Below are 14,505 nucleotides of genomic sequence, written 5' to 3' on the forward strand. Positions count from 1 at the left end.
AAAGTCACCACAAAGAGAAGGACAAAGGAGCTTGGCAAATGTCTTGGCAACATAAACTTCATTCACTTGCCAAGTGGAATCCAAGGGAAACATGAGCTTGGAGTACAAGCACATTAGCAAAACAATATAGAACAAAGTAATGGAAAATAATAAACAGTACTAATTCACCAAAAAGCTTTCATTAACCAACAAATTCAACAAATTTGTACTAAGTACCTTCTGTTTTGAAATTTCTAGGCCCTGAGATTAAAAAAAAAGGAAGTCTTTAACCTCAATGAGTATCAAACAAAATTTTGTTCTAGTTTGTGGAAAGATCTGAGACTCTGTAGGCAACAGGAAAGAAGAGATAAAAATGGAAGTTGTTGAAGATAAGAGAGATAGAATGGTGGTGATCAGCACAGAAGATGGAAGGAGAATAGAGTGAAGTGAGTTTTCTTTTGCTAGTAAAGGCACATTATCTTCTGAGAATAGAAAGAAGAAAAAATAAGTAGGTGGATAAACAGATAAGAGAAAAAATGGGGGTATTCAGGACAGATATCCTTCTCAGTAATGCACTAGATGAGGCCATTTTCTGAAAGAGAGTTAAGGGGGATTGAGGTTTTTAAGGGGAGGAGTGTTTAAAAACAGCCTCTGGGGGAATGTAGTAGAGTGGATCAAAAAAGTCTAACAGGTGTGATGTGCAGTGATAAGGGGCCAGTTAAGATTAGTTAATTTGACTCTAGTGGATCTAATCTGCAAGATGTTGTGACCTCATTCTACATTCAGTAATAGGAGTGGAAAAGCTGAGTGGTGGGGGTAACCCAGAGTTCAGGGCCATCTGGCACAGTGAAGTAAGAACAATTTAGAAGCAAGGATGGAGGACAGCTCCTTGCTGAAATAGCTCACTAGAGTCAAGATTCTGAAGGAAGAAAAACTGAAACCAAAACAAAAAACAGTATGCATGTATGTCCATAAAAACTATATATATACATATATATGTATATATACATATACATACATATATATATATATATATATATATCATCTGATAAATTTCTTTGATGTTAATAGTATCTTCTACCAATGGAAATAAACAATCCATCTATCCATCTAATTTGTTGCCTGAACAGTGAAAGGTTAGTGATTTGCCAGTGATCACATATTTAGTATTTATATAAGACATGACTTGTTTACTGCATGTAAGACTGTCTTTCTATCAGCTCTACCATACTGCTTCTCATATTGGTACATTCTCATGTTAAGTATGTACTATAGATGAACTTTGAGCTAGACCTAGAGTAGGAAAGAAATCCCAATTATGAACCTGTGACCTACTTTCAATGATCCAATGATGCAAAGTATTTATAGCTCCATCTCAGTAAAAAAAAAAAAAAAAAAAAAAAAAAGTGAAAGTCATTATCAATAAAGGTGGCTGCAATTCATGGAACATGATAATCTTTTTTTTTTTTTTTTGGACTGTATGTGTTTTTTTATTTTTCTCAAAGCAGGAATACATATATGTGGAGCTCCAATTGGAAATGAGTTTACCAAAGGGTTGGGTAAGGAGCCTGTAAAGCCATAAGGCAAGAAATGCTTCCTAATTCAAAAGATATGTGGAAATGTCATACAATCTTGTGGTTACTGATATGGCAAAAGGATTTTGGATTTACTCTGAGAGCATTGCAGAAGACTATTGGTGTTATCAGCCCAGAAGGGTTCAAACCATCTTCTCTTCTTGGCCAGTCCAGATTTTTGGTCTTCCTCAGATATTGAGGGGCTCAAGAGGATACCTTAAAGAGGATCTAACACTTTAGCCAATCTAATAGGAACAAAATAATCTTGGAACAATCAAAGAACTCATAACTCAAAGTACAATGGAAAGATACTTTGAATGAATGAGCTATAGAATATTAGCAATAATGGTTGTATGTGATATAAGACATTATCAAGGAAAAGTATAACAAAAACAAAAGATGTGACTTGGTTAGACCTGGTTATATATAACAATATGACCCATGGATAGTGGAGAAGTGGAAACCACAAGTTGGTGGGGTTTGGAATTGAGCTAACCATTCTGGAGAGCAAACTGAATAGACATAGGCCCGAAAAAGCTATAAAAATGTGCATAATCGTTCATTCAGTCTATATCTCAGGTCTATATCTCAAAAGACATATGAAAAAGGAGGTGGGGAACAGACCTATTTGTACAAAAATACTTTCAGCAGCTATTTTTGTGGTAGCTAAGAATTGGAAATCAAAGGGATGCCCATCATAGGGAAAATGATTGAATAGAATATTATTACGCTATATGAAATAATAATCAGAATGATTTCAAAAACTTCTGGAAAGATTTATGTGAACTGATGCATAGTGAAGTGAACAGAACCAAGAGAACATTATACACAGTAACTGCAATATTGTTCAATGAAGAACTGTGAATGACTTAACTATTCTCAGTAATTCAATGACCCAAGACAATCCCAAAGAACTGATGATGAAGCATACTATCTGCCTCCAGAGAAGGAACTAATATTGTTTGAATACATAATGAAACATGCTATTTTTACTTTCATTTTTCCGTCTTTTTATATAAAATGACTAATATGGAAATGCTTTACATAAATGCACATGGATATCCCATTTCTTTTTGCTTGCCATCTCAAGGAGGGGGTAAGGGAGGAAGGGAAGGAACTATAGAATTTGAAACTCAACTTTAAGTTAAAAAATTATTTTTAAAAGAGGAGGAATAGTAAGCTGTACATAATAGCTTTTTAATGTCATGTACAATCATCTTTTTATTACATTATGTTATGGAGATGCATGTTTTATTCCTTAAATTAAATATAAACTAAACTTTAAAATGCCCTACCCACTCCAGTGACTCGGTGCTCAGATGGAGCAGGCTCAGTCCTGGGGACTAGTTCCTTTCTTTGATATTTTTGCCCCCCACCTGAAGTTAATACAGGAAAATCTCCAAGGATAAAGTTTAGGTATAATTAAAACTTCAATTTCCCCAAATATGAGTAATAAGGTTTCCATCTTCTGGTACTCCCCTTATGTACAGTATGAATACTGAGTATGAGATAGACAACCTCCATAGGGCAAAATAAAGGCTAAGTTGCTAAATTCTCATAGGAACTTAGGAACTGATAGAGATACAACCAAAAGAAGCATTCAAATAACTGCACCAAAAAGGGAATTGAACTGGAAGTTACTATACACAGGAGAAAGTGTCCTGGATTTGGAGTCCATGGATGTACATTTAAATCCTGCTTTGCTCCATTGGTGGTTTTAGGTAACTCGTTTAATCTCCTCTAAATCTCTATCTTCTTATCTGTAAAATGGAGAGAGAGTGGATAAAATGGCTTCTGAAGTCCCTTAACAGCTCTAAATCCACAATTTATGATATTTCTCATAGTGTCTTATCAAGCTTCTTAAGACTTAAAAATATTGGTTTTAAAAGACTTAAGATGTGGTCTTATCTCCTCTTCCAAAGTAACCATATTTGTGGAGTTATTAAACAAGCAAACCCTTTCCTGTCAGAACAATATAGTCCAGATAAATCCAGGGCTTTGTTCTTCAAATAGGCCGTAGTTCAGGAATGCAAAGTAAGAGGCGGCTGAAGTGTTAGACTCACAGGTGGGCAAGCTGCCTTATCCTGAGGATAGCCAGAAACAGAGTAAAATGTAAGTGAAAAATGTCTAACAAAATAAATAAAAATTCAAAATAATAAAGATAATGTCAGTCTGTGGTTTTCTAAGTCTATAGATAGCAGGGATCCGTTTCTATTTGAGTTTAACCATCCAACTCTTTCTCCAAAGAGCATCTTGCATCTGGAAATCCCTCTCTAGAAATTCCATTGCTCCAAATCTCAAACTCAGGACCTCTTAAACATGAGAACTCTCAAGCTCAGCATACCCATGAACAAAAGAGCCAAAGCTGGGAAAGTCTATTCTCAGTAATTCCATTCTCTGATCTGCGCACAGCCAGGATTGGCAGATGCTGGAACTTCCTCCTCAGGTTTGATGTATACTTCATCTACAAGGCACTACCATCTACTCCTTGGAGGTTGGGAAAAAAGAGAAAGGACTTTCAGCTATGTATCCACCCCCAGCTACCTAAATGCAAATAGGGAGCACAGTGGATGGAGAGCTGAACCCAAGTCAGGAAGACCTGAGTTCAAATTAAAATGTCATCACTTATTACCTGTGCAAGTTACTTAAGCTCTGCCTGCCTCAGTTTCCTTAACTGTAAAATTGGAGAAATTATAGCAGCTACCTTATCAGTGAGATTCAAATGAGGTAATATCTGTAAAGTACTTAGCACATTGACAGTACATTGTACTATTAATAATAGCTAATATTATACATAATACTTGCTATGTACCAAGGAGGCATCTCCAGTAACTGAGACTCAATCAGAAGAATTCCCTGTATCCTCTCAGCAAAATGTCAGGGTATATGGGTCCTGGGAGACAAAGTTCCAAGCTCTGCAATCTCAGCAAAACGATTAGACAATGAATGTACATTAAAAATGCATTAAAAATGAGACATCCCCAAGATTTTGAAAAGATCCTCAATAATTTCAATGTGGACAAGATTGGTACAAGAAGATTTTGAAGGGTTGTGATTTTTCATTGGAAAAAAAGGAGTATCCACACTTGTGAAATCTTAAATTCATTCATGTAAAATGTTACCATTTAATATCAGATATAACAAGTCAAATAGGATAATTGGACTCACTCAATACTAGCAACTAGAACATTGGTTCTTAAGCTGTAAAATGTGAACTTGGGAGGTAGAAATGTATATTTCTATTTTCACTAACTTCTAATTGAAATTTAATATTTCTTTCAATTATGAATTTTTTTTTAAAAAGCTTTATTCTGAAAGGAGGTCCATGGATGCTACCTATTGCTAATAGAGTCTATGATACAAAAAATAAAGAGTGGATTCACCATCATGATCCAGTGAAGAGATTGCTGAATTTGATGTCAAGGAGATCTGAGTTCAAATCCAGTATCAAATACTTATTAGTTTTTTGATCCTGGGCAAATCATGTGATCTCTATCTGCCTCAATTTTCTTGTTTGTAAAATGGGGATAATAATTGCATATGTTTCCCAGAATTGTGAGTACAAAATGAGATATTTGTAAAGCTCTTTGCAAATCTTAAAGCTAGATTTTATCAAAAGAATCCCTGCTCTAATGGCATTTGTCCACTAAGAAATACAAACAGCCACAGAGATTCAAAACACAGATGATCTCATAGAGGCAAGAAGTGAAGGAGTTGAGCCCAGGAGGCACAGTGGGTGATTAAGAGGCCTTTGTTTCTGAGATCTCCTTTCTGGCAAGGCTCGGAAGGTTGGGGATGGCAAGCATGGAATAGTTTCACCTTAACTCATCAACCTTTGCAGCCCTACACTGCACATCCCCAAGAGCCCTCAGCCAGGACCAATCAGGAGCTTCAGTCTCAGCAGCCACACTCCTGAGCCAGTGCCAGAGCAATTAAACCTGTAACAATACATTAAAATAGAAAAATCTGGTCAGAAGGAAAAAAACAAAGGCAACATTGCAAATCCTCAAGAGGCTCAGAAGCTTCTAACATGAATTCATCATCCCCCAGCCCCTCTGCAGCCCAAATGTCCAAATGCAAATGTTAAATGATACTGAACCCCCATAGGACACATAATAGACTTGTTCTGCTGGTCCCAGGAGCAGAATTAGGAGCAAGGGTGGGGGGGGAGTTTCAGAGAAGCAGACTTCAACTGATTATAATTGTGGGAAAAGTTTATAACAATTAGAGCTGACAAAGTGAAATGCTCCACATCATGCGGGAGTGAATCCCCCATTTCTGGAGGTATTCCAACAGAGAGACCAGATGACCACTTGTTCTGCATATCATAGGAGAGTTTCCCATATAGGAATGGATTAGACTAAATGGCATCTAAGGTTCCTTCCGACTCAGGGCCTGGGATCTGGGATCCCCTTCCATTTCTATGACTTGTGTTAATTGTTTTAACATGAGTGAAGTTGGAGGGGGAGGAAAGGAGAGGAGAAAAGAAATGTGAGAAGAAGAGAGGAAAAAAGATGGAGGAAAAGAGAATAAAGATAAAGAAAGAAAAAAGAAAGTCTAAGGAATGTGTTCCAGGCCTTGCAATAACAGAACTTCCATCTGCTGGAGTGCTAAGCAAGGGGGAGGGAGGGAGGGAGTGCAGGGGTCTGTATGGCCAATATAAGAGCACTCTGAATGCTGAGCTCACATGTTCAAACCAGATTGGAAACACATGCACTGTCAGGCAAAGCAGGAACCAGAAATCAACAACATATGAAAATATTTCCTTCTATAGACACTTTTCCCTGCATGATCTTGGTCTTCTCCCTGCCCCACCCCCACCCTCCAGCCCCCTCCTCTCACTTTTTTCCCTGAGTGGGGGTGGGGGTGATCAGGCTCTCATGCCTCATAAATAACATGAGTGGAGATTTTACACATGGTATGTGTCTCCAGTTCTGAGTCATTCCAAATGCACCTGAGCCCGTAACCACAACAGCCAAGGATGACATTTCCAGGGGCAACAAAGCCAGCTTTGAGAAGGGGGAAAGGGGCACTTCTCCTTCACCAAGAAGAATTTCTCTTTAATAACTGTTCTCCGGGTGCCTGGAAGCGGCCTTGTGCCAGCACCTGCCCTCTGGCCAGGGAGGGGAGACCCAATTCTCCAGAGCAGGTGGCTGGTCATGGGACCTTCCTAATAGGTTCAGAGGGGCCAGGGCCTGTGGCTTCTGGCCTAAGGGCTCCACCTAAGAAGCTTGCTGGAGAGAGACTTTAAAGTGGAGAAACCAATTTTTCTCTGTTCTGAAGAGCACAAAAATCAGAAGAGTTTGCACCTCTGGACCACACTAACCCGCAAAATCAAGCAAAGCTACCCTCTGATAGAAGGAAGAATAGATCTTACACCTAACTGGAAATGGTGCAATCATCAAAATAATATTCACAGATTTTAAAAGCTGGCAAAGCACTATATATGATCGTTCTATTTGGGAAGAGCCTTTGTGGGAGGTAACACTGGTATTATTATTATACTCATTTTATAAATAAGGAAAGGAGATTATGGTAACATCTCACTGGTCCTTCCAGGCATTGCATTTCCCTCATTTGTGGACATGGTGCATGCTTATGTTTGTGAAATATCCTTACCAGAGAAATGCTGAGTGAGGACCCGAAAGCCCAGAAAGTTGGAAGGACTCGCTCCGGCTCACAAACCAGCGTTCGTGGCAGATCTCGGAAGCTCCTTCGTTCCCTGTGGGGAAAATGTCTTCACGGTATCATAAGATCACAGCTTTAGAGCTGGATTGTTGTTCACCTTTCATTCTCAAAGAGGATCGATAACATCACAAGGGTGATGTCTTGACTTGTGAGTCATTGGGCTTGAGTGAGACAGAACTGCACAAAATCATTAGCCTCAGTGGCTCCTCCAGAGCCATCAGAGTCCAGTGGACAGAAAAATGGGGGGAGTCTCTTGTCACTGAAAGTATTCAAGCAGAGCCCAGATGTTCAAATAGAGACTGTGGCAAAGGATTGGAATCATCTCTATCATTCCAATTGAATAAAGCATACATTTCTAACACTGGGAATTCTAAAATAGAAATAAAACAGTCACTACCCTAGTAGAATTGGCATTCTACTGGGGAAACAGGAGGGAGAGGTCAATAATTAAGCCTAAGTTTGGAGCAAGTCCTGTTAAGAACCCTTCCACCTCTGATATGGATGGTAAGACCAATGGATATAAGACCGTATTGATATAAAGACCAAACATAGAACTACGCCCAGCCTGCAGTAGCAAGACTGAGTTTGCTCCAGGACCAGCTAGACAGCACCATATAAATCACTCAGAGAACAGTGATAGACATGAGTCTCAATCTCTGAGCTGCAGCTCCTGGATACCTTCTTTTGAATTGCTGGATGTTGTTGTTCAGTTGTTGTTGTCTCAGTAATATCCAACTCTTCATGATACTATTTTTGAGGTTTTCTTGGCAAAGATAACTGGAGTAATTTTCCAATTCTTTCCCCACCTAATTAATAGATAAGGAAGCTGAGTTAAGTGTCCAGGGTCCCAGAACTTCCAAGCATCTGAGGTTGGATTTGAACTCACTCTGGGCCTTGTGCTCTCTCCACTGCACCACACACTGTCTCAGTTGTTAGATGCACCCTGGACAAATGAAATCCCCAAAGCTGGTTAGCTAAGAAGAGCAAGGACTCCCTTTATCTGCAAAATGGAAGTAATTAAACGGTTTTAAGATCACTTCCAGCTCTAAATCTTATGATTTTAGGCTTCTATAATTGTCACATGAATCATATAATGTTAGCTTATTCTTTAGTGTCTATTGTGTAAAATGTATTCAGGTAATCATTGGTGGAATAAAAAATAAACACAGTTTATAATTTGGAATTTATAATTAAAGAGTTTATAGTCTCGCAGGGCAGAATGAGACACGTACACAGATAATCACAATACAGATTAGAATAAAATACTTGTGGTAGAGTTTTCCAAGCTCCTGTTAGTATGATCAGCCATGGTCCCACACACTGTTTATTGACCCAACATCATGATATCATTTTGGTCTTCTTCAAGAATGAAGGACAAACAAGAATATAATAAGCATATAAAAGAAATATAAAGTGCTTTGAGAGCAAAGAATCCCAGGGCAGCAGAGTTGGAAACCACCTCAGGGACCATGTAATCCAACTCATTCCCAAAAAAGAATTCTCACTAAAATATGATGACGAATAAATGTTTGTAGCCTGCCTTTTGTTGAAGACCTCCAGTGATGGGGAACACTGTATCATGAAGCAGTCCATTCCACTTTTACATAACTCTGCCTGTTAGGAAACATTGTATATTGTTTGTTTGCTTTTTTTCTTACCTCAGGCCTAAATTTACTTCTTAATAATTTCTAATTATTGCTCTTCTGCCTTCTGGGACTAGATAGAACAAGTTAAATACCAATTCTCTGAGACTTTCAAATACTTGAACATGAGATCAGATAAAAGAGAATCCATTTATCCACAAGGCTATTTTTAACAGTTTACATTCTCTCTGTTTCCTCACTGCTTCTCACACAAGAAACTCCATTTTCTGGCTCTGGGCATTTTTTCTGGCTGTCCTCCATGCTTGGAACATCTCTTCATCTCTGTTCCCAGCTTCCTTGACTTCATTCAAGTCTCACCTAAAACTCCACCTTGTACAAGAAGCCCTTCCCAATCCCCTTTAACGCTAATTCCTTCTCTCTGTTTATTATCTCCAATTTATACTGTCTGTAGCTTGTTTGTACATTTTTTTGCGTGCTCTCTCTTATTAATTTATGAGCTGCTTGAGAGAAGGCTCTGTCTTTTGCCTTTTTTATAATCCCAGCACCTAACATAGTACCTGGTACCATAGTAGAAACTTAAATGTTTATCAGTTGACTACTGGCCAACTCTAAGAGATCCCCACGTAGTCAAAATGGCTTAACCAGCATTCTCTACCCCTCTCCACAAAAACAAAAGGAAAGGAGTTTTATATTAGGGTGATTCTTTCTTGTTAACATATAAGGTGGGATCAGTATCCTGTGTTCTCGGGTTGAAATGAGATGAGCAATAACTCTTCTCTCATTTAAAAATGGAAGAGGAATAATGACCAGCCCCTGATTGAAACCAGAATCTATTTAATTATTGCATTTGGTGAGAGATTGGAATAAATGACTTTTAAAGCCAGCCCCAATTTTAAGATTTTATGGTCAGCGCATTAGTAATAATAGCTGCATTTATGTAATGCTTTAAGGTTTGTGAAGCACTTTCTAAATATTATCTCACTCTGTCCTTATATCAACTCTGGGAAATAGATATTATTATTATTACTCATATTTTACAGATGAAGAAACATAGGCAGATGTGGTTAAGTGACTTGTTCAGAGTCACACAAGAAAGTATCTGAGGCCAGATTTGAACTTAAGATTTCCTATCCAGATCAAGAACCTATTATAACATGCATTCTTAAACCTTTTCTTTCCCCCACATATAATTGATATCTTAAATAGGTACTAAATAGGAACTTGATTGTAAATACTTAATCAGTATGATGTAATGGAAAGAGTTCTGAATGTGATATCAAGAAAGATTTGAGTTCTGACCCAAATTGTTGTGTGATCTTATGCATGTAACTTATTTCACATTTTGAAATATGAGGATAATGATATTTCAAATACCTTCCTCATAAGTTTAATTCGAGAAAAGTCTTTTGTAAATCTTACAGTGCCATGTAAACATGGATTGTTATTATTTGATGTCAGAAGTCCTTAGTTTTAATCCCAGATCACTATTTCCTGTTTGCATTGCTTCCCCTTTGGTGCCTCAGTTTCCTCGCTAATAAAATGTCAAATCTACACAAGATGATGAATGTTTCCTTCCAGCTCTAAATCCTAAGATCCTGTAATCCTTTGTATCTAACCACAACTAATATATAACTATGTATGCCATATGGTGTTGACTGGCTGGCAATCAACTTAATTTCCAAAGTGTACACACTGTACATCTGTATATGTTTTTCTGGGACTCCAGTGTGCCGATCCATTGTGCCCAGTCTAACACAAATTCCTCAAGTTACAGCTACACTTACCCCCTCCCCCAAACAACCAATGCTGCTCCCATCAATCGTCTAACTCCTGCTGCCCCCCCATCTCTGCTCCCTTCCCCCACATTCCATATCACTCCATTTTCAAGACTAGAGATTAGGGGAAACTCAGCCCTCTGGACATTGGAGTGATTTATAGTTTGGGAATCCCAGACTACCCCTGCCTTTGGGGGGTCAGCTTGCCAAGCACAGCAGGCTAGGCTTTGAGAGGAAAAATTACCCAAGAACCTCTCCTTGGGAACATTTGCTATTCCTGATTTATTGCCTCCATGTACAGCAATTCAATATAATTTAATTCAATAAACATCCATGGAGCACCCACTTTGAGTAAGGTGCTTAGAACTGTGTAAAGTGATGAGATGATAAAGACAAAAGTGAAACAGTCCCTGCTGACCCCAAGGAGCTTACATTCCAGTGAGTAGATAAGAAAGATACACAAATAAGCCAATACAAGGTAATTTGAAGAAATAGAGATCATGAATGAGTGGGAGAATTAGAGAAGGCTGTGCAGAGAAAGTGACATCTGAGAGGTAGAGATAAAAAGAGAATCCTTTCTAGCCCCGAGAGAAAGCTTGTGAAAATCCAGAGAGGTGGGAAATACAATATCAAGTTTGAGGAACCCCAGTAATAGAAACTGAATAAAGGGAAGCAGTGTGAGATAAGGCTGTAACCAGAGGTGGGACCCAGACTGTAAATGGCTTTAAATTCCATGCTGAAAAGGTTGTTTTATTCTGGGACAACAGGGAATAACTTTCCTTGCTTTTGTTTAGAGAAATGAGATGGTCAGACCAGTTTCTGGGATCTGTGTAGAGGATGGATTGGAACGGGGAAAGCCTGGAATCAGGGAAAGAATGAGAAGGCTGTTAAACCATAATTCGGAGTGAAAGGTGATTAACTAGGGTGTTGTGTGAGGTGTAATGGTGGTAGAATCTACAAGATTAGCTAACTGATTAAATGTGGGAAGAAAAGTATGACATGTCAGGGATTCCTCTGCATTAGGAACTTGAGTGACTAAGAGGGTAGTGAGTACCTTTGGTAGAAAGATTGAGTGGGAGAGAGAGCTGAAAAAGGAGAAGAACGTGGATGGGAGGAAGAGAATGAATTACAAAGGTGATTTGGAAGGCTTTGTCTGTGTGAAAGCCAGAGGTGGAATTTAGAGAAGGGAAATTTGCAAGGACATGAAGAGGACTTTTAGGACAAAATGGAGACAGAAAAGACTCAAATTGAAGAGAAGAAGGATTCAAGAAGAAAATTGAAGCTTTGGGAACTAACTCCCCCACAGTCACAGTTAGAGGTCTGAGGGGAGATCCAAATATTAGGCTTTTGAGACCAAGTTCAACTGCTTGGGACTGGTAGATGGTACAATAGATACAGCACAAGGACTTAACATTAAGTAGCTGTGTGAGCCTGGGCAAGTCGTTTAACTTTGTTTTCCTCAGTTTCCTCATCTATAAAATAAGACGGAAGAGGAAAATGCAAGAAAAACCCAAATAGAGTTAGACATGACTGAAAGACTAGGAAACAATCCCTGCTCTACCTATTATAGTGCACTTCCATGTAACCATGGAAATAGGACTGATGAGATTGGATACCAAGTCTTGAGAACTCAAATACAAGTGTGAAGAGAGGGGTACACAGTAAAGATCCAATTACTGAAGGTTTTTAAAAGGAGAGTAACCTGGAAGCTAATCAGTCCCAGAAACAAGAACCTAGACAGGGTGATGATCATAATGGTGACCTAGTGAGATGCCAGAAAGGAGCAAAAAGAAGGACACGTCTTCCTTCTGGCCCCCTGTATCTGAGACATGGAAGGAGCAAGCCTTCAAGTTTCAAAGAGCCAGGTTTCCATGTGCATTAGGAAAATAGAAAGGAGAGGAGAAGGAGATGAGACTGAGCAGGAACCTCAAATAGCAGCACACAACAGAATGAAGGGAATGGGTAGAAAGAATGTGAATTATGGGGAAAAACTGAGATGAACAGGAATAACAAATACTTGGAAGAAGGGATTTTTTTTAACCTCAATAGACAGCATTTCTGAATCAGAGCAATAAAGGGAGGAGGAAAAGTTTTCCAGCCACAGGACATGGAAAGAACCAATTGGGCAGGGCCTCCATCCTCCAGAATCCTGTGATGACTGATCATGGCATCAATGTGGGGGTCAAGGAATCAGTTTCCAGGAAATGGTGCTTCCAAACTTGGGGGAAATGAAGGTGGAGGGGACAGCCAGATCTGGCCAGTGAACTGAGAAGACCTGATAATTAGATCCCTTGGGCCAAAATGAACTTACATTTGGTGCTGGCCCCATGATTTCATCTCAAGATGTCAAGGACTGAGTAACACAAGATACCCAGATTTAGGAATAATCATTCAGCACTTTCTCTCTGAGATCCCAAAGGACAGGACTTCTAGCTCATTGGGTACCTCAGGCTCAGGACCTCTGCAGGTTGAGAGCCTTGAGCTAGGCCCTCCAGGGATGGAGAAGGAATTTCCTTTCCTACCATACTTTCTCCATTCTCACAATTAAAGGGTGGGAATGACTTTACCAAATTCAGAAATTCCCCCACCTCCAAGCTTCTTTGCCACATAGGAACTCTGAATCTAAATTCAGAAAGTGCTTCCACCTCCAGGTTTCCCATAAGATCATAGATCTAGAATAGTGAGGATACTCAGAAGACATCCAAGGTAAACCCCTCATTTCACAGATGAAAAGATTGAAGCCAGGAAAGTTTGAATGACCTGTGTGTATGGGTAGCAAGCTTTAGAAACAGGATGAGAACTCAGGTCTTTTTACTTTGGAAAGAAAGCTTATTTCACCAACTCATTTTATTCTTGCATTTGGTAGGAGAATAAAGTAAATGACTCCTAAAACCCCTCTCACCTAGATCCAAAGATTTAAAAAAAATTTTTTTTGAGATTTGATCTTCCTATCTCACCCAGGCTGGAAGTGCAATAACTACCGACAGGTCAAATACTACTGAGGATTATCAAGCAGAAGCCTCAAATAGCTCCATTTCTGCCCTGGCTGAGTTGTCTTCTCCTTAAGCATCCTGGTGCACTGGACCACTCTCCCCATCCACACCCCTTTTCTGAGGGCTCACTACACTTGGGTCAGACTTAGTGCCAACACCTGTAGCTTAGCCCGTAGCATCTGTAAACTCCCAAACTTGAGCTAGCCACCAGTTGCCACCTCTATAAGAGTAGAGATTACAGCTGTGACACCTGGATACAAAAAAGTTTTGGAAAACTTTTGTGGAACTTGAACATGGATTTCTAGAATATAGTATCCTGTGAATACTGGTTGAAGAAATTAGCATTATGAAAAATCTAGAACTCAGTTCCTGTAGTTTAGTTGTTTCCCTTGAAGAAGTATCTTTATTCCGCTACAGGTAGACTTCAATTAACATATTTTCTAAGACCAAAGTTTTTGTTTTTTTTTTTAGGGTAGCACTCTGGGCCTGAAAGATTTGGTGAAATCCTACTCTTTTTAGTACTAGGAACCTGTCTCAGGACTAGATTTTTAATATGTAGGTCAGAGCTTGGATCAGTAGAAAATAGACTGATCTGCATGCAATCTATATGCAGTTAAACACAGTCCCTCTCCTAGTACATTAATTCATTCAATATACATTTATTATGCACCTACTATATGCCAAGGACTATGTTAAGCACTGGAGATATAAAAAGAGCTTACAATTTAATGGGGGAAACAACAGGTGTGTGTGCATATGAGTGCATATGCACATGAACATAATAAATAAGAATTTAAAAAGGGAAGACATTGGAATTTAAAGAAGTTAGCAAGGGCTACTAGAGAAGATGGGGTTTTTAGTTGAAACTAGAAGTCACAGTTCGCCTTGCATA

General features: G+C 39.0%; 1 long non-coding RNA gene across 1 annotated transcript; it reads right to left on the minus strand.

Annotated features, from left to right (window-relative positions):
- Positions 1 to 2,608: 2,608 nt before the first annotated feature.
- On the minus strand, positions 2,609 to 5,486 carry LOC141559724 (uncharacterized). Its single transcript, XR_012487536.1, has 3 exons — positions 5,373 to 5,486; positions 4,366 to 4,468; positions 2,609 to 3,637 (listed from the first exon to the last, which is right to left on the minus strand). It is a non-coding gene; the product is annotated as an uncharacterized LOC141559724 (long non-coding RNA).
- Positions 5,487 to 14,505: the final 9,019 nt, after the last annotated feature.

Source organism: Sminthopsis crassicaudata, chromosome 3, assembly GCF_048593235.1.
Source record: "Sminthopsis crassicaudata isolate SCR6 chromosome 3, ASM4859323v1, whole genome shotgun sequence".
NCBI classification, from domain to species: domain Eukaryota; kingdom Metazoa; phylum Chordata; class Mammalia; order Dasyuromorphia; family Dasyuridae; genus Sminthopsis; species Sminthopsis crassicaudata.